The sequence below is a fragment of the Scylla paramamosain genome, chromosome 17 (assembly GCF_035594125.1).
Source record: "Scylla paramamosain isolate STU-SP2022 chromosome 17, ASM3559412v1, whole genome shotgun sequence".
Taxonomy (NCBI): domain Eukaryota; kingdom Metazoa; phylum Arthropoda; class Malacostraca; order Decapoda; family Portunidae; genus Scylla; species Scylla paramamosain.
Window position 1 is genome coordinate 14,558,615 of NC_087167.1, and position 23,886 is coordinate 14,582,500.

The following is a 23,886-nucleotide window of genomic DNA, read 5'->3' on the forward strand; positions in this document are numbered from 1 at the left end:
TGGATATTTTGTCATCAATATCATTTTTTCTCGCTAGAATGTTAAAAATAGATATTATGGAATATTTTGCCGGGTAAGAATGTTTTGCTTCTTTGTTTGGAGAGAGAGAGAGAGAGAGAGAGAGAGAGAGAGAGAGAGAGAGAGAGAGAGAGAGAGAGAGAGAGAGAGAGAGAGAGAGAGAAATAATATATATATATATATATATATATATATATATATATATATATATATATATATATATATATATATATATATATATATATATATATATATATATATATATATATATATATATATATATATATATATATATAATATATATATATATATATATATATATATATATATATATATATATATAAAACGCAGCGCAGAACAGAAATACACGCTTTGCCTGTTTGTTTTATTGCAATATCAAGCTTCCCAAGGGATGCGTTTCCAGACTTCTGACCGAGTTCCTTCTTGTCGTCAATACCTGGACATAAATATTATTGTCAATGGACTGTACTGGGAAAGAAAGGAAGTCTCTACGAAAAGGAGTTAGTTAGCTCGTTAATTTTTTTTCTGTATGCCTCATTTATGTTGATGTTTGGGGTAAAGAACCAAGAAAAATTTTACTTCTGTATAGAAGTAATCACACTATTAATTACAATTACTTAAAGAAACTAACATCGATTTACAGTAACTGTCGCTCAGTCGTTGTGTGCCAAGCCGCCATTGAATCCTTATTCCTATCATTCACCACCACAACTAACTAAACTTCCGTTGCTTATCAAACCTTTCCTCAACCATATTTATAAATCACGGAATTTTTTTGACATAAGTACGGTGTATATATATATATATATATATATATATATATATATATATATATATATATATATATATATATATATATATATATATATATATATATATATATATATATATATATATATATATATATATATATATATATATATATATATATATATATATATATATATATATATATATATATATATATATATATATATATATATATATATATATATATATATATATATATATATATATATATATATATATATATATATATATATATATATATATATATATATATATATATATATATATAAACCAGAGAAGATGAGATGAAAATGGAAAGTTATGACTGAGACTGACATGGGAATGAGTTTATCAACAGTCTCACTCAAAACCATTAATTTCCATCTCACCTTCTCCGGTCTTCTACTTGGGTCTTTTTTTTTTTCAACTCAATTACTCCATACCTTATTCATTGTTCTATCTTTACTTTTCAAATATCCTGTCCATTATCCTATCTGCACCTACATTTACTGCATTACGTATGACGTCAATTTCAGTTTATTCTGTTTGTCCTTAATTTGTTTATACACAACACTGAACCATTGTACTTTAAGTACTTCCTACCCTATTTTCCAATGGTTTATATCTGACTTCAGTGTTTCACTCCCACAGAGAATAACCGCAAAGAATATTTTACTCCTGTCTTCACATCTCAATTTCATTACCTTTATCTATTATAGTCTTTAGCATGAAGAATTATGCAAATCACTCCTGGGAGCTTATTTCTCTATTCATGACGTATTAATTTTACTGATTAATTTTTAACTTTAAGACCTTCATCTCCTTCGCAGTTATAGAACACTGCTTATAAATCCTTTCCAGCTCCAGAGATTTACATGTCCACAAGTAATGAGAGATTTAAATATTCATCATTAAAATATTCCATTAGATTAAAGTTACACCGAAAACTCTTATATGACTTGGTGTAAAAAGCTTTAATGTAATTGTATCTAAGGAAATTCCCTCGAGATGTTGAACTATCTTGATAACATATCAGTTATTATCATCATTACTGTCATCAACGCAGCCTATACGAGTTCACTAATAAGCTGCTAAGTTCTCTCGATTCATGGGCTGTTCCAGGATGTATGGATCAAAGATGATATTTCCTTTAAATGGATACAGTTTATTTTTTTTATTTTTTTTTTATTTTGTTGCTGAGTCGACCTAAGGGCTCAAAAGGAAAAAAAAAAAAAAAGAAGGAAAGAAAACAATAAAAAAGGGCTCGCTCATAATGCCGCTCCTCAAAAACAAATTGCAGGCAATCAAAACAGTCGCCAATTTAATTTCTGAGGAGCCTTGATAATTATTATTAAAAACGGTTCAAGTCGTAGGAACGAGAGGCATGTGACCCACTTCTCTACCCCACCTTACAGTTCCAGTGGTGAGTTGTGTTCCACGTGCTGTCCAGGGTGATGTAAGTGACTGTTCCCAGTCATGACCGAATATTGTACATATACATGCAGTGCTGTTTCCAAACATTAAACCATTATCTTCACCACAAAGACCACTCAGTGTCAGGTATCTTTCAATCTAGTGAACACTGATATAAGATTTAGAACTTTACAAACAACACACTGATTCTCTCAGCAGTCACCTTACTTAATCCTTAGATCTTCGTAACAATGATGAAATGAAAGCTTTCACTAGTTTCTATAGAAGCGTCCATAGAACATCATTCTAATTAGCCAGACACAGGGAGGCACTGTCTTGAGCTGCATCAGCAACAAGAAAAATGTTGTGAGCAGAGGTAGCCGAGGTGCAGTGGTGCCGGGAAGCCAGTGAGCCAGTGACAACGTGACGGCAGGGCAGAGCTGCAGCCAATAACTGTAATTTCGTTACTAATATTGGCAGTCTATTACCAAAGCACGACTCATACCGTGATGCTATTATACAGATGAAATTACTGATAGAATACCTTACCCTGACATTTTTCACCAGGTAATAAAATACAAATAAAACCACAGTAATGGCGATTTTACTCTTATGCTTGATGTTGGCACACCGGCGACGAAACTCCTCTGTGAATTCTATAACAATAAGCTGACGAAGCTGGCTTTCTGTATACCTGCCGTTCCGATTCCACGGAAATTAATGCGCATCAAACAGTATTACCGAAATGGGCAAGACGGTCACGCGCGCACAATGGCGAGACCCAGCGTAATTCACTTCCCCAAAAATTCGCCCGCAAGTAATCTTCATGCTTCAAAGGTAAGAGATGATGATGAAAACTTATTTAATCTAATACAGTGAGGAGCCGCACAAGGAACGAGTCGCCATTGTTACACTGGACCGACAACTTTAGACAGAATTACACAATGGGTACTACATCTGCGGTTTCTCATAAATTGAAACGAGAGAGAGAGAGAGAGAGAGAGAGAGAGAGAGAGAGAGAGAGAGAGAGAGAGAGAGAGAGAGAGAGAGAGAGAGAGAGAGAGAGAGAGAGAGAGAGAGAGAGAGAGAGAGAGAGACGCACCCAAGCCAACCCCTTCCTCACTTCCTCTGACACTTGTTAAAAATACAGCAGCTTAGATATCGACACAGAAAGACATAAAAAAGGTAAATATCATGAAAAATATTTAGATAGGCAGATGTATATATATATATACACACAGACAGACATATATAGAATTACAGATAAGACGCAAGAAGAAACTACAAGACATTGATATAAATAATTGGATATAAATGAACAGATATTTTTAATAGATAGAATAATTCGATAATTTAGGAAATATACACACACATGCAGAGAGAGAGAGAGAGAGAGAGAGAGAGAGAGAGAGAGAGAGAGAGAGAGAGAGAGAGAGAGAGAGAGAGAGAGAGGAGAGAGAGAGAGAGAGAGAGAGAGAGAGAGAGAGAGAGAGAGAGAGAATTAATCAAAGCAAAAGATTTTTTTTGCGAGGGAGACGGCCCCATGTTGAGGTTGAGGGGCCTGTATCTGGAATGGCAAAAAGGTCGATTGGTGAAGCACGGCAGGGTCGGGGAGATGGGATGGGTTCAAGGGGAAGATTTAGTTCACCAGCAGTAGTAAAAGACAAAACAGAAAAAAAAACACAACCCTTTTTTTCCAACCCTGGACTGAGGGTGTGTGAAATACTTCTCCCCTCCTACCCTCTCCATCCCAAAACACCTTTTCCTTCTCCCCGATTCCACTCACTCCCTCCCACGCCGCCCCGCACTAATCCCCCTCACCCTGAGTAAAAATGGACGTAAAAAAATATACAGGAGTCTACGCCATTTTTTTTTTTTTTTATTTTTGCCCCTTCCCCTTGGGTAGACAAAGGGAGAGAAACGGATGCTGGAAATCCTTTGGAGTGTCGGATTATACATAGAAAAAAAAAAAAAAAAAAAACTTCACTCTGGCTCACCTGAACTCGCTGGTTTCTAGTCTACTTTACTCTCGTTCCCGGAAATTTTAGGTAAGCCAATTTAGTTTCTTCATTATCACTAGGTGGCGAAGTGTGTGTTGAGAGGAATGTTCAGCTTGCTGAGTGAGATCGATTTCATCTTTGCATCTGACCAAAGCTGAGTCGCACCATTACTATTCTTCATCAATTGCTTCTCTTTACACGGTTAAAATTGAAATAGCAACATGTGGTAGTCGACATATGTATCAATCAAAGCTAAATAAACAAATAAGTAAATAAATAAACAGATACACAAATCATTCAAACAAACAAAATGAATGAATAAGTAAATAAACAAGCAAATTTTTAGGTAATCTTTTTTCACTGCCAAATCCTCTGATACCATGGCAACCGAAGCGCCGTCCTCGTGCTGAGTTGGTTTGTTCGATTACATGAAGCTCAGGGAAATATGAGCACCGCGGCCTCTGTCCCACCACACCGTGACCCTGTGGGAAAATTCCACGTCGTCTGTCGAATATTGGTCCGCCTAAGGTGACGTACCATAATGAGACTTAAAGATGTTTTAACAAGGTCAGTTCTACTTACGACATTTCGTATGATTACAGTGGACAGTGATTTATTTTTAGTACACAATTTTCGGTAATTCAAAGGGAGACAAATAATCAGGCTTCAGTATAAAGAAAAATATTAAGAACGCTAAGCCATCACCTACGTGAGATGTGTGTGTGTGTGTGTGTGTGTGTGTGTGTGTGTGTGTGTGTGTGTGTGTGTGTGTGTGTGTGTGTGTGTGTGTGTGTGTGTGTGTGTGTGTGTGTGTGTGTGTGTGTGTGTGTGTGTGTGTGTGTGTGTGTGTGTGTGTATCTGTGTGTCTATGCATGGAATACTCTTCCTCCCTCCCTCCATCCACCCACTCCCACTATTCCTCTCTCTCTCTCTCTCTCTTCTCCCTGCAAACTTCCAGCCAGTAATGACAAGTCCGCATCATGAACATAACGAGGTCCTCATGGTGTTCCAGGTACCCGAGGCCCGAAAGAAACACACGTAATATAAAAAATGAATATCGGAATCTGCTGAATGAATGACGACACCCCCATTTTCATTTTTCTCTCATCACGTATATTTTCGAAGCAGTCGGGACCGCGAATGTGGCTGGATGATGTTTATACATTTTTCCTCCCGTCATGAGGGCAACGTTGCGGTATACGCCAGATTGGACCAATTATCGGAATTTTACTCCACTCCTGAGGGTCTAAGGGGGAGGTCTCTGCGCGCGCGCGGCGTGTGTGTGTGTGTGTGTGTGTGTGTGTGTGTGTGTGTGTGTGTGTGTGTGTGTGTGTGTGTGTGTGTGTGTGTGTGTGTGTGTCCTCCCTCCCTGCCTCCCTGATGCATCCACCTTCCCTCTACGCATCCTCTTTTCAGCAGGACGGCTAAGGGACCCTCGCTCTCCAGAGTCCTGCAGGATACAAAACAACGCCTCAGTCTCGTGTATATGATGAAGCTCCAATCAAAAGACTGCATCCTCGAACCTCATTAACTTGCCCACTCAGATGCATCTCTCTCTCTCTCTCTCTCTCTCTCTCTCTCTCTCTCTCTCGTCCTCTCTCTCTCTCTCTCTCTCTCTCTCTCTCTCTCTCTCTCTCTCTCTTTCCTACTCTTGCGTACGGAAATACAAATGCCTCCTCTTTATGGAATCAATCACGTTAAGGATCATAACTATATTCCACTCACTTGCACAGATTTACGAGTATCCTTCCAGTACTGATGAAGGCAAACAAAAAACCTCTCTCCTCCTCCCCATCATGCTCCAGACTCATGTCGTTCTCGTGTCAACATTCTGGATCGAGAGGATTGGAATCTAGGACACTATCTTGCCTTTCTCACAGTACGATGCTTTTTTTTTTTAACTTTTTGCTCTCTCTCTCTCTCTCTCTCTCTCTCTCTCTCTCTCCTCTCTCCTCTCTCTCTCTCTCTCTCTCTCTCTCTCTCTCTCTCTCTCTCTCTCTCTCTCTCTGAGCTTGCAGAGTACATACCACATCGCCAGAAAAGGTGGGTACACACATGCACTCATTTGAACGTTTTTTTTTTTTTATTATTTTTTTATTTCTTCATTTTTCTGATATATCTATTTTCTTTGATGTGCCACTCTTTGTTTCATGTTTTCTCTTCTGTTGCTGTTAAGGAAAATAACGTATTTCGATATTCTTCACTCTTTGTCATGTTTGATGCAGTCTATCTGCTTTCTGATTTTTTTTTTTTTTTTTTTTGGTTATTCATTATTATTTAATTTTTTTTCTTGCGACGTTCTTCCTGTCCAAGTATTCCTCCTCACTGCTTCCCATTTTTGCTTCGTTAATATTCATCATTATCATTTTTCTTGCCCAGCTCCTCTTCAAACTCTCTCTTATTCTGCTCCCACTCCTCAACTTCTATTCCTCCTCCAACTCGTCTTTCACTTGTTCCCGCCGAAGACGCCGCCGGAGGGAAAATTTCGAATGTTTGATGGCACAGGTGGAGAGGACGGTCTGAGAGGCGGGCTGGGAAGCTTGGGGAAGGGTTAGATCGGGGAGTTAAGGGGAGGAGTGGGCGACATCAGGTGTGTGAAGAATAACAACGAGTCGGGGAGAGGGACGCTTCGTAGCGGTACACTGACGGTCTGAAAAGTGGAGACGGAAGGTAGATAGAGATTGCGAATGACAAGTATGGCTCGTCTAATACTCAAATAAAAAAAAGTACGACACTCGTGTACGGCCTGATAAGGCACGAAATATCATTTTCATATGATAAGTGAAGGCCTGACGTGGTCTTTCAGAAAATGACGCAGTGTGTGCATAAAAATAAATGACTGGAAGGCTCGACGAAGGCCTAGAAAGTGCAACAATAGACTGAATGGCGCCTTTATTCATACGACCGACAAAGAGCTGTAAAATCTGTCAAAAGGAACGTGCGACAAAAGAGTGAATGGTGCGGCGTAGGCTGAAAGGCGCTGCAAAAGGCTTGGAACGCGTTAAGGGCCTCAGCAGAAAGGTGCGATAACGTATCAGACTATTCGCTAATTAAGTAGACTCATCAAGACAATGCTGACTTGAGAGACGGGACGAACAAATAACTGCTGAGAAGAGAAGAGTCTCCATCATATAGGGACTTGAAACTTCAATCAAGCAATGCGTTGTAACTGAAACAGAGGTTATAACGTAAGATCAACAAGCTTAAAGGTGTTCCCAGGAAGTGCAGGTTACGACAAACACCTGGAAATGTTGCAAAGTAAAGGCGAACAAAATAGTCGAGCAACATAGAGGAAAGTGAAGTGTGTCAGAGGATTGAGAGGCATCAAGCTGCTTTTCCTAGTGGAATCAATTAAGACCTGAAGGATTGTTTGGTATATTTTAAGTTTCCGAGAAGAAGAGAAAAGAAGTAATCCGCAGATGAGAGAAAGAGAGAGAGAGAGAGAGAGAGAGAGAGAGAGAGAGAGAGAGAGAGAGAGAGAGAGAGAGAGAGAGAGAGAGAGAGAGAGAGAGAGAGAGAGAGAGAGAGAGAGATTAATACTAGTGACAGAGAGATTCAGAAAAAAATGGAAATAAATCATAAAAAAAAGAGCACAAAGCGACGTGGAAACAAGTGTGAAGAGCTGACGTCACAAGTCAACAAAATATTGAACGGAAGAAGTGAGAGCACAAAGACGCGAAGGGAAGAGCTGGAGGCTACATTAAAAGACGCAGGGAATGGAAACACAACATGGCTAATGAGATGATGAGAATGGGTTCCAAATTAAAAGAAAAGAAAGAGATGTGTTTGTGACGTACTGGTGATCAGCAGAGGAAACATCAGTGAGTAAAACAATTGAAGGACAACTGCAAAAATGAAGGAGATAAGATATGCAGATAAAAACGGAAGAAGTAAAGGTCTCCAAGAAAGCTTCCCATTCCTTATAGTCGCTTCTCATGTACCTTCCTGATTTACATTTCCAAGGAAATGTTTTTAAGGCCATCCTGTCCTTTACTTTGTATGACGTGGATTGCGATGGAATGGTTACATAGTACTATCTTATAACAAATATGGAGATTCTTTGAGAGAGAGAGAGAGAGAGAGAGAGAGAGAGAGAGAGAGAGAGAGAGAGAGAGAGAGAGAGAGAGAGAGAGAGAGAGAGAGAGAGAGAGAGAGAGAGAGAGAGAGAGAGAGAGAGAGAGAGAGAGAGAGAGAGAGAGAGAGAGAGAGAGAGAGAGAGAGAGAGAGAGAGAGAGACTTTTTGTCCGCTCCAGGTTCCATCGCTTCCTGTGACTGCCCTATAACTGAAGGGCTCTCTCCACTTCCTCTCTCTATGACAGTTAACAGAATTCTTCACTTCAAACAGGGCAGAACTTGTTGGCTTTACGTTCAGCACTCTCCTCGCTGGTCTAGGACTGCATGTTCTTCTTAGGTATTCCGTCGTTTGTGAAAGAGCTTCGTTATGGTATGACTGTGATGTAAATAGGGATAAAATCTTTCTCCTAACAACCTCCCATTTATTCTTTTGGTTGCTATCAATGAATCATTATTTCTTCCATGAATACGAACCTCTCCAGTCTCAGGCTCTACAAATTCTTCCTCCTTCCGTAAGACTATCTGATACATTCACTGCCTTTTACTTGTTATGCATACTTTGAAATGTTACATCTGACTCAATTTTAATAATTTTTAACTCTGGTCTTGGCCCACAAATATGTGTAGGTTTGAGTCTTTACTATTTAAATCTTTATCAGTATTACTACTCATTGCAACCTTTTCATCTCTTTTCCTGCCTACGTATTTTCTTTACAAATTAATTTTTCATTATTTTTTTATATTCATCCTGAGGCCTATTATTGCACTTCATTCTCATTTTATTGACTATGTATGTGTGTGTGTGTGTGTGTGTGTGTGTGTGTGTGTGTGTGTGTGTGTGTGTGTGTGTGTGTGTGTGTGTGTGTGTGTGTGTGTGTGTGCGCGCACGAGCTCGCTTCAATTACATGACACTGATATTAGATACTTGGCCTGCTTCTATTTTTTAGTACCTCCTCCTCCTCTTCCTCCTCCTTCAGGCGCCTCATCGATCCCTCTCCCATAAATTAACTCTTTCCTCCTAGCTGAAAAAAAAAAAAAAATCTTCTGATACTTCATTAAAATTTTACTTGTAAGGAGGCGTTGCCACTTGAGCCCTTCTTGTCCGCAGCGGTAGGACGGAGTCAAGGAGGATATTTCAATATGATGGTGGTGGTGGTGGTGGTGGTGACGTCGATGATGTGGTGACGTCGATGATGGTGATGACAAAGAAGAAGAAGAAGAAGAAGAAGAAGAAGAAGAAGAAGAAGAAGAAGAAGAAGAAGAAGAAGAAGAAGAAGAAGAAGAAGAAGAAGAAGAAGAAGAAGAAGAAGAAGAAGAAGAAGAAGAAGAAGAAGAAGAAGAAGAAGAAGAAGAAGAAGAAGAAGAAGAAGAAGAAGAAGAAGAAGAAGAAGAAGAAGAAGAAGAAGAAGAAGAAGAAGAAGAAGAAGAAGAAGAAGAAGAAGAAGAAGAAGAAGAAGAAGAAGAAGAAGAAGAAGAAGAAGAAGAAGAAGAAGAAGAAGAAGAAGAAGAAGAAGAAGAAGAAGAAGAAGAAGAAGAAGAAGAAGAAGAAGAAGAAGAAGAAGAAGAAGAAGAAGAAGAAGAAGAAGAAGAAGAAGAAGAAGAAGAAGAAGAAGAAGAAGAAGAAGAAGAAGAAGAAGAAGAAGAAGAAGAAGAAGAAGAAGAAGAAGAAGAAGAAGAAGAAGAAGAAGAAGAAGAAGAAGAAGAAGAAGAAGAAGAAGAAGAAGAAGAAGAAGAAGAAGAAGAAGAAGAAGAAGAAGAAGAAGAAGAAGAAGAAGAAGAAGAAGAAGAAGAAGAAGAAGAAGAAGAAGAAGAAGAAGAAGAAGAAGAAGAAGAAGAAGAAGAAGAAGAAGAAGAAGGACTACCAGGAGGAGAAGTAGGAGGAGGAGGAGGAGGAGGAGGAGGAGGAGGAGGAGGAGGAGGATATAGCATTAAGGACTGACACTAAGCGACTTGCTGGTCTACAACAAAGGTATCTGCTGAACTATATAACTACTACTAGAGGAAAGCATGTGAAGAACACAACAGTATACTCGTACATCACTGCCAACAACATTCCTCTCTAAGAAACTATCACAATGCTGCGTGTTTTGGAAAATATTGTGCCTGCTGAGGTTCTCTACGTACTGTCACTGCACCACTTACTACTTCTTATGTACGGGAAAGATGACTAAAACTCCCTCACATTTTATCGGAAAATCCACAGAAAAAAACTCTTACTTCAAGAAGTAGATGGAGATTATGTTATCCCTTCACAAATAACGTATGGGGCAAGTAATTATTTCATGTTTTTAATCAAAAATAAATTTGCGTAAAAAAAAAAGAAGAGAAAAGAATAAGTGAAGAAAGAAAAGTAAGTAAATATATAAATAAACAAACCACCATTTATATTCATTGTTTAATAGAATAAAGGAAAGGGAAGGAATGACCTGTGTGTGTGTGTGTGTGTGTGTGTGTGTGTGTGTGTGTGTGTGTGTGTGTGTGTGTGTGTGTGTGTGTGTGTGTGTGTGTGTGTGTGTGTGTGTGTGTGTGTGTGTGTGTGTGTGTGAGAGAGAGAGAGAGAGAGAGAGAGAGAGAGAGAGAGAGAGAGAGAGAGAGAGAGAGAGAGAGAGAGAGAGAGAGAGAGAGAGAGAGAGAGAGAGAGAGAGAGAGAGAGAGAGAGAGAGAGAGAGAGAGAGAGAGAGAGAGAGACAGAAAGGAGCAATGGATTTCATTCGTGAGAGAATGAAAACTATAAGAACAGGGAATGCAGGGTGGGTGTGTTTGTGGTGTAGGAAACCATCACGGGCAGGGCACTGGAACACGCCACACTCCTGCTCATCTCCAGCTTAGGGAACAAACTTGCAACAGCTAACTCTGGATTATTACACTGGCGCTGCACTCTAATTACTGCTTCTCTCTCTCTCTCTCTCTCTCTCTCTCTCTCTCTCTCTCTCTCTCTCTCTCTCTCTCTCTCTCTCTCTCTCGTTTGGTACTAAGAACGAGTAATTTTCTGTCCTTTTTTTCTTATCCTTGTTGTTTGTACTTGAGAGATTAAACCCTGGAAAAAAATTATATATATATATATATATATATATATATATATATATATATATATATATATATATATATATATATATATATATATATATATATATATATATATATATATATATATATATAGTTTGGTAAATATTTCACTTCTTATCGCTTTCAGCATCACAGTATCACAGTTAGCATTAAGTGAACTGAAGGAATGTCACGCCGCTTTGTACTCCAGTTATGGCTTGGCCTCGTTACCGGAACAGAAATTAATCTGAGGTAAATCCCGTTATTAAGCGACAAACGCACTCGCAGGAGGCCTGGAAGATTGTTTCGGGAGTCCCACGGGTGTTGTGCTGCCGCGCATCTCTTCCCTCCTGACAGGCCACCGGTGCTGCCATGGTCGGTGGTTGGCTGAGGTATATTCACAGTAGTTGAAGAACAAACAGTAGTTTATGGTACTCCTTTATGTTTTCCTTCAGTCTCAAGTCTTCTGTTCTGCTGACAATTATGAAAAAAATTTACTGCTGATATATCCTCGGGAGATGAGACTTGAGACTATATTCTCGGGAGATGTAACTTGCGACTGACTTACTACTAAACAACAGCAGTACATTTGATGGATTACTTCATATCTGGCCACGACTGCACGTACCCTCAAACAAGTTGTATGATAAAGTCTTCCATATCCTTATCAAACTATAAATTATGAGTACTGAATACAACATTACTGTGCCTAACATTGTTCCACGTAACAAGGACTTCCACGTCTGTCAAACTGTAAATACAGAATACTGGGTGCAACACTGCTGTGCCTGACATTGTTCTACGTAATAAGGATTCCTACTTCTGTCAAACTGTAAATACTGAAAAATGAATAATAAAATGAATAATGAGTACATCAATATTACTGTGCCAAACATAGTTCCACCAACACGGACTTCAACGTCCATGTCAAATTGTTAATACTGTATACAATAACATTATTGTGCTCGACATTGCTCCACGTAATACGGACACACTAAAGACAAAGCCCATCCGTCAAACCGTCAATACTGAACAACGAATAATGCACATAGTATGGCTGTGCCTAAGACAGGACACGTATTGAAATTGCATTCCACGAGTGTCTAGGTTGAAGTGATGGTTGAAAAGACGATCAGGAGTTTTCCTTTATCTCACTTGTGATATAAACTCGAAGCGATCAGGTCTTGTGGCATCATTTTGCAACAATACATATTTACGGACTTTGAAATTATTTAGCTGACGCATCAATACTCGTACCAGCCCTTTCTGATTGTTTTTATTACTTCCATTTTATATATATATATATATATATATATATATATATATATATATATATATATATATATATATATATATATATATATATATATATATATATATATATATATATATATATATATATATATATATATATATATATATATATATATATATATATATATATATATATATATCAGATAGTCTTTCATGTTGTTATAGCCTAAAGAAAATCTAACCTTTGAAATTAACTTGCTCTCAAGACAATAGCTGAAGACCTAAACTTTGTATTCTCCCACATCCATTACTGTCTCGTTTAGTTATCTTAATGTAATCTGAGAAGACAAGAACAAAATATTTCATATAAAACTGTGTAATCCTCTATTTGAACGAGAAGCGATTTCAATCTTGTGAAAGTGGCAGACGCATTGCGAGTAAAGCAAATAATATATATATATATATATATATATATATATATATATATATATATATATATATATATATATATATATATATATATATATATATATATATATATATATATATATATATAATATATATATATATATATATATATATATATATATATATATATATATATATATATATATATATATATATATATATATATATATATATATATATATATATATGGGCTTTGTCCTTAGTGTGTCCTCATTACGTGGAGCAATGTTGGGCACAATAATGTTATTGTATTTAGTATTAACAATTTGACATGGACGTTGAAGTCTGTGTTACGTGGTGGAACAATGTTTGACACAGTAATATTGATGTACTCACTATTCATTATTCAGTATTTCCAGTTCGATAAAAATGGAATCTTTATTAGGTAGAACAAAATATTGCTTATCATTAAAATCTACATAAAAACTAGCCCATTCACGGTTGCGGTTTCAGAACATCATCGATAGTTAACCATCAGACAAAGGAAAATCTCCCCTATAAATAACAACAAAATTACTGATCCCCCAAGTACTATAACAGTTACCATTTCCTTCAATCGCATATCATTTTCAAGCGTGATTCCCTCACTATGCCAAGCCACATGAAGTAAAAAACAAGAGGGAAAATCTCCCCTGGTAATCCCCTCCATGCTGCGCGTGCCGGTGACTGACTCTGTTCTGGGGGCAAGTGACCTCTGCGGATGAAAGCCCAGGAAGGAAAATCATAACGGTTCTTGCCATTATTCCTTATTATTATTGTTGTTATTATTATATTTCTTATTATCTACCTTTATTATTATTGTTGTTATTATTACCTTTGTCGTTATCACTTCCTTTTGCTGTTGTTGTTACCGTTGTTTTTAAAGAAGAAAAACAACTTTACTTTCTTCTTCTTCTTCTTCTTCTTCTTCTTCTTCTTCTTCTTCTTCTTCTTCTTCTTCTTCTTCTTCTCTTCTTCTTCCCCCTCTTCTTCTTCATCTATTCCTCCTCCTCCTCCTCCTCCTCTTCTTCTTTTCTTCTTCCTCTTTTTCTCCTCTTCCTCCTCCTTTTTCTCCTCCTTCTCCTCCTCCTTTTTCTCCTCCTCCTCCTCCTTTATCTCCTCCTCCTCCTCCTCCTCCTCCTTCTCCTCCTTCTTTTCTCCTCCTCCTCCCCCTCTTTTTCCTCCTCCTCCTCCTTTATCTTCTTTTCCTCCTCCTCCTTCTCCTCCTCCTCCTCCTCCTCCTCCTTTATCTTCTTTTACTCCTCCTCTTTTATCTTCTTTTCCTCCTCCTCCTTCTCCTCCTCCTTTTCCTCATCCTCCTCCTGCTCCTTCTTTTTTTTTCTTCTTCTCATCCTCCTCCTTCCATCAGTTGTGACACAAGGGAAGGTTATGTCAGCAACCGGTTGCATGGGATCCTGGCCAAGAAGACAGCGCCAACCGTGTTACCGTGGACAGCTTGAAGATCGACCACATTAATGTTCAGTCTTTAAACGAATTTGGGCGAAATACGTCTTTTAGTTAATGAACGTAATCCTGATATTTTATGTATGATTGAGACACGGCTGACTCACGATATTTTAAATCACCACATCGCTATACCTAACTTTAATGAGTAAAGGCATGATAAAGGCAGAGGAGGAGGCGTGCGCATATATGACAGGAGGAGGCAGTAAGCACCTGCAGAAATGACAATTACTCCCAGTGAGATCTAAAGCACTGGATCAGGGGGGTACAGTGAACTTATCATTAAACCCAGCTGTGACCTCACTGAACGTTTCCCTTTGTGTCTCACAACACAAGGGGGCAGTCACAGCCTGCCCTTTAAAGACAACTCTCTTCCTCCACACAAAACTACAAGCACCTAATTAAAGACACACCCTTCACTCATAAATTCAAAATTATCATGGCGACTCCTATACCAGCCTCGGAGTCCCCATCTGGGGAGGGAATCACACATGTCCCCAGGTTGGACTGCTCTTCTGATAACGACCCTAAGTGTCTTGACATCCCCCTCTCAACTTTTTCTTCATTAACTTCTGCAGCATTAGTGGTCTTAGATCTAATTTTCAATCTGCAGAACACCACCTCTCCTCTTCTAAACCTCTTCTTTTCCTCACAGAAACACAGGTGTCTGAAGCAACTGACACCAGCCCCTTTTCTGTTCCTTCCTACTTTCTCTATCCTCATTTTCAATCCAAAGCTGGATGTTGCGTTTATGTGCGCAACGACTCTCATGCCCACGCTCTTGAATCTTCTGAGTTTTCCACCATCTGGCTACGACTACAGAATCACTCTCAAACTAAATTTATCTGTGCTGTATACCTCTCACCTAACTCCTCAGACTATAAGAAATTCTTTGACTAAACTTACAAAGTGGAGCACATTCTGACTCTCTCCTGGAGAGCTAACCTTCAAATTTGCTATCCTCCACGACCTGGAGCATTTGGTGCAACTACCCTACTCGTATTCCTGACAGTCTTGGAAATACGCCCAACATTCTTGACCTTTTCCTAACCTCTAATCTTCTGCTTATGCTGTCACCCTCTCTTCTCCGTTGGGTTCCTCCGATCACAATCTCGTATCTGTATCTTGTCCTATCGCTCCAATCCCTCCTCAGGATCCCCCTAAGCGGAGATGCCTCTGGCGTTTTGCCTCTGCTAGTTGGGGGGACCTGAGGAGGTATTTTGCTGATTTTCCTTGGAATGACTACTGCTTCCGTGTCAGAGACCCGTGTGCCGAGCGCATAACAGAGGTGATAGTGTCTAGCATGGAGGCGTACATTCCTCACTCTTTTTCTCGACCTAAACCTTCCAAACCTTGGTTTAACACATCCTGTTCTCATGTTATACATGATAGAGAGGTGGCCTACAAAAGGTACTTAAGCCTTCCATCACCAGAATCTCATGCACTTTATATTTCTGCCAGGAACCATGCCAAGTCTGTTCTCCAACTAGCCAAAAACTGCTTCATTAATAGAAAGTGTCATAATCTTTCAAGATCTAACTCCCCTCGTGACTTCTGGCATCTAGCCAAAAATATCTCCAGTAACTTTGCTTCTACTTTCCCTTCTTTATTTCAAGCAGATGGCGCCTCTGCTATCACATCTATCTCTAAAGTTGAACTCTTCGCTCAGACCTTTGCTAAAAACTCTACCTTGGACGATTCAGGGCTTGTTCCTCCCTCTCCTCTACCCTCTGACTACTTCATGCTGCTTATTAAAATTCTTCGCAATGATGTTTTCCATGCCCTCGCTGGCTTAAACCCTCGGAAGGCTTATGAACCTAATCCCTCCTATTGTTCTCCGAAACTGTGACTCCGTGCTTGCACCTTGCCTAGTCAAACTCTTTCAACTCTGCCTATTAACTTCTTGCTGGAAATTTGGCTACATTCAGCCTGTTCCTAAAGAGGATGAGCGTTCTAATCCCTCAAACTACCATCCTATTGCTTTAATTTCCTGCCTGCCTAAAGTTTTTTAATCTATCCTGAACAGAAAGATTCTTAAACATCCATCACTTCACAACCTTCCATCTGATCGCCAGTATGGGTTCCGTCAAGGCCGCTCTACTGGTGATCTTCTGGCTTTCCTTAGTGAGTCTTGGTCATCTTCTTTAAGAGATTTTGATGAAACTTTTGCTGTTGTCTTGGACATATTAAAAGCTTTTGATAGAGTCTGGCACAAAGCTTTGATTTCCAAACTACCCTCCTACGGCTTCTATCCTTCTCTCTGTACCTTCATCTCAAGTTTCCTTTCTGACCGTTCTATTGCTGCTGTGGTAAACGGTCACTGTTCTTCTCCTAAATCTATTAACAGTGGTGTTACTCAGGGTTCTGTCCTGTCACCTACTCTCTTCTTATTATTCATCAATGACTTTCTAAACCAAACTTCTTGTCCTATCCACTTCTACGCTGATGATACCACCCAGCACTTTTCCATGTCATTTCATAGACGTCCAACCCTTCAGGATCAGGAAGTAAACATTTCACGCATGGAAGCCACAAAACGCCTGACTTCTGATCTTTCTAAAATTTCTGATTGGGGCAGAGCAAACTTGGTATTGTTCATTGCCTCAAAAACTCAATTCCTCCATCTATTAACTCGACACAAACTTCCAGACAACTATCCCCTCTTCTTTAAAGACACTCAATTGTCCCCCTCTTCTACACTGAACATCCTCGGTCTGCCCTTTACTTATAATCTGAACTGGAAACTTCACATCTCATCTCTAGCTAAAACAGCTTCTATGAAGTTAGGTGTTCTGAGACGTCTCCGCCAGTTTTTCTCACCCCCCCCAGCTGCTAACTCTCTACAAGGGCCTTATCCGTCCATGTATGGAGTATGCTTCACATGTCTGGGGAGGGGGTTCCACTCATACTTCTCTTCTAGAGAGGATGGAATCAAAAGCTTTTCGTCTCATCAACTCCTCTCCTCTAACTGACTGTCTTCAGCCTCTCTCTCATCGCCGCAATGTTGCATCTCTAGCTGTCTTCTACCGCTATTTTCATGCTAACTGCTCCTCTGATCTTCCTAACTGCATGCCTCTCCTTCTCCTGCGGCCTCGCTTCGCAAGACTTTCATTTTTCTCTCAACCCTATTCTGTCCACCTCTCTAATGCAAGAGCTAACCAGTATTCTCAATCATTCAACCCTTTCTCTGGTAAACTCTGGAACTTCCTGCTTGCTTCTCTATTTCCACCTTCCTATGACTTGAATTCCTTCAAAAGGGAGGTTTCAAGACGCTTATCCTTCAGTGTTTGACTACCGCTTTGACCCTTTTCTGGGACTGACATCTCAGTGGGCCTTTTTTTTTTTTTTTCAATTGATTTTTGTTGTCCTTGGCCAGTGTCCCTCCTACATAAAAAAAAAAAAGTCAGACACTCGTAGTTTTTCCCCAAATATCATCAAAATTTATAAAATTGAGGAGGTGGAAGACCATTAGTTTACAGTGCAGCCCAGGAAACTGCCTTCTGTCATAATTGGCTGCATGTATCCGCACACCCACACAGCAACTAAATTTTTCTTTGACTGCATAAATTATGTATTTAATTACATACGTTTAAGTAAGAAACCTTTTTACGTGCTGGATGTTTTTCATTGTAACATTTTATCTTAACACAACAAATAGAACAAATAATCAGAAGCATAAAATTATCTCAATTAATTGCGAAGCCTACAAGAACTACATCCCTCTCTGCTACTATATTAGATATCTTTGTCTTAGCACTTCATTATGCCTTCAAAGTGCCTTTGCACTTCATCATGACGTCACTGTTTGTCCTATTGCTGACCATGATCTGTCACACTGGACATCACTTAATCTAAGAGGCGACTTCAAACTAAGATATTTCTCCAACTAAAGAAAAAAAAATAAAATACTTGCCAGATATACTGTTTAATTTATTGATAGCTGAAGGTGAGACTTTACGAGGAATATACACCACTGACAACGTTAACATTCAAGTTCAGGCACTAAATTAAGTCTTCTTAATATGTCTACAAGTTCTGCGCTCCCTTATTGACACTGGGGGCAAGGAAACCCTTCGCTCGGTGGATCATTGTGGAGATGAAAACTCTGATACAAAAAAAATAATGCCCTCAAAGACTGGAGAAGAAATAAAAGTGACAAACTAGAGTGTGCATTTTTCAAAAACTTAGAGGCAAGTCCGAAGCTTGTCAAACAGTTCCAAATCTGATTATTACAACGAGAAAATAGAGAAAATAGCAAAGCCACGTGGAAAACAATAAAAAAAAAAAAGATTCCTAATAACAAAACTATGACTAAGCCTCGTTCAGACAAACAATATGAGAGCACGACACAGACAGCTAACCACTTTAATGCATTTTTCGCTAAAGTCGGAGAAGAAACATTTGAGAAATCTCAGCGATACGTGGTAGATTCAGGCAACACAACACACAGACTCACATGACAATATAAATCCATGCTGTGTGTTCCGACTTGAACCCACAGATTGGCAGACAATAGTTCTCACCATATCACAAATGAATAACTCTTGTGTGTCTGACGGCATTTCACTTAGCTTTCAAGTCTCCCTTTCTGTCATCATTCCACATAACCTGCATCATAAGTACATCAACAGTAACAAGAGTTTCCCCAAAGCTTAGAAACACGCAACAGCTGTACCTACCCTCAAGTCTGGCAACGTGAATGAGTCCTATGATTACCGTCCCACATCACTCCCAGTTCTCTTTAAAGTATAAAAAAAAATGTTATCATTGCAATTAACACAGTACCTTGAAACAAATAACTTGTTAAGCAGTGCAACAAATAACTTATTAAGCAGAACACAACATGGTTTCAAGTTGAATCTATCAACCTCTCCCACTTTATTAAGACTCATGAACAACCTGTATGAGAACATGGATAATAAAAAAGTTTCTTTGCTGATTCTCTGCTATCTGTCAAAAGCTTTTGACAGCGTTAGTCACACAATGCAGCTACGAAAGTGCCTCAAGTTGAACATCAATACCTTTTGGTTTGAGAGCTATGTCAGTGATAGGACACAATCAGTGCCCATAAACAATTTCTGATAAGAATATTATTACCTATGGTGTGCTTCAAAGTTCAGTTCTTAGTCTTATTTTGTTTAATATATATGTCAACGATCTCGTTATTTTTACCAGACTGTGTAATCATTCAGTATGTAGATGACACCCAGTTTATCTACTCAGGTAAAACTGATGATTTTTGATGAACTTATGTATAAAAATGAAGAAACCATAAAATTTGCAAAGTTGTATTTCCACAAGAATGGTCTAATGCTTAATTTCATCAAAGACTCAGTGTACATTTATTGGGACAATGCGGCTCCTCTCAGAGATTCCATCTAACATACAAGTGCATGTGGACGGCAATGTACTCACCACTAGCACATCCCTAAAGAACATTAGTGTACACTTCGACAACCAGTAACTGTTTGATGTTCACATCATTGAAATTAGAAAGAAAGTGTATGGGAAACTTATGTATCCCAACTGAATAAGGGATTACTTTATGAAAAACACCAGAATTTCTGTCATACAGTCGTTAGTAATGGACATTATTAATTACGGTATAAACATTTGGGGGCTCAACCAATTCTTCATAAATCGAACGAGACCAAAAAAGTGCTAAACTTTCCTGCAAAAATTGTCTTTGGAGTAGCTGCCAAGAGTGAACACGCCACTCCTTTTTTGAGAGAGTTGGAATGATTTAAAATAAAAAAAATTAAAAAAATAAATAAATAATTTTATTTTTTTTTTTTTATGTAGGAAGGGGACACTGGCAATAATAATAATTTGAAGTAGCAGTATAGCAAAACTTGATAAAATAAAAATCTTCACAATTGGTTGTTCCCACTTTCCACTGTAAGCGACATGCGTGCCCACAGTGTCACCATTAGGCGGAGAGAACAGCTAGATCCATCACGGTGTAGCACCTGCTCGGGCACCAGGTCCTTCCAAGTGGCTGCGCCCACCCTCTGGCACAGCCTCCTTAATGGCGTGAAGCACGCCGCCTCCTCACCACCTTCAAAGCTCGTCTAAAACAACACTTAATAGATGAACAATTTCTGATATAAATTTTACATGCCGTTTTTAATTTTAAGTTTTTATAAGTATCTGTTTATAACCATGTCACGGCAAACCGTATTAGCCCTTTAGTGTTTTACACCTCACTTTGATAGTCTTACGTTATTCTTTGATTTAACACTTTTTGATTCAGTAACCTTTTACGACGTACTATTGCTGCTATTATTTTGTTTTTATCGTAACCATCTTATATTTTAGCTTGACTAATAATTCCATTGATAACTACCGTAGTTCCTTTTTTTTTTTTTTTTGTAAATAGTTAATTTTACTTTGCATTTTTGCTGTCTTCATATTCACCGTAATCGTATCCTAATGTACCTTGCAGAAAATTTACTATTATTGCTTGATCTTATTCTTTTAATATCTTTGCATGCGCCTCATTTACTGAAATGGCATGTTTCAACTACTGTGATACTACTTTTATAAATATCATTATGCCTGATGTATTCATGCAGAGGATAACCATTGGAGAAAATGGAAATAAAATTATGGATTCTATAGTCATCTTCACATTCTTCTCTTCTTTTTCTCTTCTTCTTTTTCCTCTTGCCTTTAATAATAATAATAATAATAATAATAATAATAATAATAATAATAATAATAATAATAATAATAATAATAATAATAATAATAATAATAATAATAATAATAATATTATTATTATTATTATTATTATTATTATTATTATTATTATTATTATTATTACTACTGCTGCTACTATTATCAACAACAGCAGGACTTTTACATTTACAATTCAAGTTTAAGAAAAGTGCGTTTATTTAAGAGGAAGACAATAACTGCCTCTTTCCCAGTCAGCAACAAAAATAGCATCACATATATTTGCTGCTGTATAGCCAGCCTTTTCCGGTCACGCGATGCAGTATTCACGTAAAGAAGAAACTCTAAAAGCCTGCCCAGCTAAAACGCATACTATCCTTACCTTTACGCATCTAATCACCATCTACTCACATTGGCGCAAATAAAAATCACTTGCATTTTGTAATTACTTATTTCTAGTACTTTTAATGTGTGTGTGTGTGTGTGTGTGTGTGTGTGTGTGTGTGTGTGTGTGTGTGTGTGTGTGTGTGTGTGTGTGTGTGTGTGTGTGTGTGTGTGTGTGTGTGTGTGTGTGTGTGTGTGTGTGTGTGTGTGTGTGTGTCACCAAAAGATACCAACTAGTCTTACTGTTTTCTACAGTAATTTTGTGCTAGGATAAATAAAAGAAAAAAAAAAGCCTCTCTTGAAAGATACATCGTTTTCAGTCATTTCAATGTTCTATAGAAGTCTTACACACTAAATATACATCTTTATCGAGGCTTTTCTTCTTTCACACTCACTTTTATGATAAAATTGTATTTCACTATAAATATATCATTCAACCATTCTTTCCACGTGTTCTGGGTCAATTCTTCTTAAGCATTCTCTAATTTACTTTTTTAAAGAAACCGACTCTTGTTACTCACATCTCGCTAATCTTATTCTTCTCATTCACACGCACCCCCAGTTGATGTTAAGCAATGTTTCGTTTCCTGTATAAACATATACTTCCATTCTTGACTAGCACTCTTTATACGTCTCTCGAACACACAAGAACAAAATATGGTCCTAAGTTCATTGCATATGCATTATAAGTTTTGGTATGCTAAGACAACATAAATAAGATAACACATCCACCACAAACTGCAAGGTCATTCATACATGCATACATGCCCGTTGCATTGTATTGTCTTCACTGCTTCACATTCCCCATCACCCACCACATACCATTTCACAGCCCCATGTTCACTACCCCTGGATTACCTGAGCCCCACCAAGCACCATCACCGACACAACCTCATAACACCTATCACCGACACCGCAACACTCCTCACCACGCATTCCATCGTTCCCATCACCCCTGCAATCCACAACCCCATCACCACAATCCTCTCAACCCCCAGCACCCTAACCATTATGCTCGAAACACCATCACCACGCAACACGCCCCCTAGACTCTATTCTGGTCAACGAGTGGCTATAAAGGAGAGCTTTGTTTTTTCCCTCTCCTGATTAACATATCGGGCTGGGTAAAGGGAGGAGGGTTAGGAAGGGAACAGAGGGACTGGGGTAGGGAGGGATATGATACCGGCAGGGCTTGGATCAAAGATAGAGTGTAGGAGTGGAGAGGGGAACTGGTGTTTATAAGGGCAGGTAGGAGGGGCAGCAACCTCGTCACCTAAAGTCAAATGACCTCACCGGCAAGTAATGACCTTGTTTGGTTACCGCTGGGTAGTTCGCAGCCAAAACAGTCATTCACTTAACATGTAGCGCTATATACGTACGCGCAAACACACGCAGGTAAACAGGCACTCACTCACTCACTCACTCACTTACTTACACACACACACACACACACACACACACACACACACACACACACACACACCACGCAGGTTAGCACGCATTCACGCTTTCTCTCTCAACGACACACGCATCAAACACGCACACACCTACGCACTCACTCATACTCATTCAAGAATAGTGGCAAGCTCACATCCCTAGTCACGCGTATACACATGTTTGCTGTGAAGTAAGCACACAGGCATGCACAAACTTTACCTACATGCTGCCATTGACATGAAGAGTCAACAAGTGTACGCAAGCACGCGCGCTCGACAGCCAGACACACACACACACACACACACACACACACACACACACACACACACACACACACACACACACACACACACACACACACACACACACTCACACGTGACCCAAAACAATCTGTCAGCGTCACGGGGTCTTTGTTTACCTTCAATTTTGCTGTAATGAACTTGAGCTGCAGGAAAATTGCTCCCTAACACAATTTACTCTCTCTCTCTCTCTCTCTCTCTCTCTCTCTCTCTCTCTCTCTCTCTCTCTCTCTCTCTCTCTCATCTCTCTCTCTCCTCTCTCTCTCTCTCTCTCTCTCTCCCTCCTCTCTCTCTCTCTCTCTCTCTCCATTAGTTTAACTTCAACAAAATTAACTTGCTAATCAATTTCAATTTACACCCCTGACCACTTGTACGGGGCGATCCAATGCTTATACTCCTTCACTAAGGGAAGACAATAAGGTGCTGAAACTCCCATGTGCGATATTAAATATTAACGAGCCTCTGAACCACATCCTCTTCTGTGTGTGTGTGTGTGTGTGTGTGTGTGTGTGTGTGTGTGTGTGTGTGTGTGTGTGTGTGTGTGTGTGTGTGTGTGTGTGTGT

The 23,886-nt window shown here is 38.9% G+C and overlaps 1 long non-coding RNA gene across 1 annotated transcript in view; it reads right to left on the reverse strand.

Annotated features, from left to right (window-relative positions):
- Window positions 1-6,319: 6,319 nt before the first annotated feature.
- Window positions 6,320-23,886, reverse strand: part of LOC135108254 (uncharacterized) — a 195,219-nt gene continuing 177,652 nt past the window's right edge. The window contains exon 3 of the long non-coding RNA XR_010272177.1: window positions 6,320-6,891. This is a non-coding gene — a long non-coding RNA (uncharacterized LOC135108254). The remainder of the gene's footprint in view (window positions 6,892-23,886) is intronic.